Source organism: Triticum aestivum, chromosome 3B (genome assembly GCF_018294505.1).
Source record: "Triticum aestivum cultivar Chinese Spring chromosome 3B, IWGSC CS RefSeq v2.1, whole genome shotgun sequence".
NCBI lineage: Eukaryota > Viridiplantae > Streptophyta > Magnoliopsida > Poales > Poaceae > Triticum > Triticum aestivum.
The window spans coordinates 849687024-849688671 of NC_057801.1; positions in this window are offsets into that span (position 1 = coordinate 849687024).

Consider the following 1648-nt stretch of genomic DNA (forward strand, 5'->3'; position numbering starts at 1 on the left):
CTTGAAATCGACGCACAGGCGCCAGAATTTGTCCTTCTTTGGTACCATCACCAGGTTTGCTAGCCAGTCCGGATGTTTTATATCTCTGATGAATCCGGCCTCCAATAGTTTGGCTATCTCCTCTCCCATGGCATGTCTCTTGGGTTCGGAGAAACGCCGAAGAGCTTGTTTGGCTGGCTTGAATCCTTTTAGGATGTTTAGGCTGTGCTCGGCCAGCCGGCGTGGGATTCCTGGCATGTCTGAAGGGTGCCAGGCAAAAATGTCCCAATTTTCACGTAGGAATTCTCGTAGTGCGGCGTCTACATCAGGGTTTAACTGTGCCCCTATGGAGGCCGTTTTTGTAGGGTCCGTTGGATGGACTTGGAATTTGACTATTTCTTCGGCCGGCTTAAAGGAGGTGGACTTGGATCTCTTATCGAGTATCACATCGTCCCTATTCACCGTGGAGCGCAGCACAGTGAGTTCCTCGGCCGCTAGGGCTTCGGATAGTGCCTCAAGGGCCAGTGCGGCTGTCTTATTTTCGGCGCGGAGTGCTATGTCCGGGTCACTAGCAAGAGTGATGATTCCATTGGGCCCGGGAATTTTGAGCTTCATGTACCCGTAATGGGGTATGGCTTGAAAAATTGTGAATTCCTCTCGCCCTAATAGACCGTGGTATCCGCTGCTGAACGGGGCCACTTGGAACGTGACCTCCTCGGACCTGTAATTATCCGGCGTGCCGAACACCACATCCAGTGTGATTTTACCTGTACAACATGCTTCCCGACTAGGGATTATTCCTCTAAAGGTTGTGCTGCTTCGCTCAATGCGGCTCTAGTCTATTTCCATTTTTCGGAGGGTTTCCTCGTAAATGAGGTTCAATCCGCTGCCACCGTCCATGAGTACCTTGTGTAAGGCGAAAGCCATCCACTATTGGACTGAGGACCAAAGCGGCTGGTGCTCGGGCTGTTCGGAATTTAGGTTCGTCACTGGCATTAAATGTAATAGCCGTGTCACTCCATGGGTTTATTGTTGCTACTTGGTAGACTTCGGCAAGGCTGCAGAGTGTTCGTTTCCGCATATTATTTGATGCGAAAGTTTCGAAGACTGTTAATACCGTACTGGTATCCCTGGGGTGGTGCTCTGGACTTAGAAGCTCTTCGCCACTTTTGGCCACCTGCCGTAGTATCCAACATGCTCTAAGGCTATGAGTTGGAGTGGCACCCTCTGTACTATGAATTTTGCAGGGTCCATTGAGCCATCCCTCCAGTACGGTTCCATGCCATATAGATGATTTTGCTTTTTGGTATTTAACCCAGGTGCCTGGCGATGATGAACCCTTTTATTTCGGACTAGGGTTGTATTCAGGGCCGGATTGTCCCAAAATTTGATTTCGGTTTTCCAGGCGCTTTCCATCGCACAGTACTTTCGTACTATGGATGCCAAGTCAGCGAAGCGTGTAATTTCACGACGGCTTACGGCGTTGACGATTCCCTTGTCCGTGCAATTATTGCAGAAGAATGAAATTGCGTCCTCCTCGCGGCAATCCTATATCCTGTTCATGACCAGGAGGAATCTGGCCCAGTAATGGTGTACTGTTTCTGCGGGCTCTTGCCGGATTTCGGATAGATCGCTTATGTTTGGATGGGCGGGGGGAATTAAATTTGGA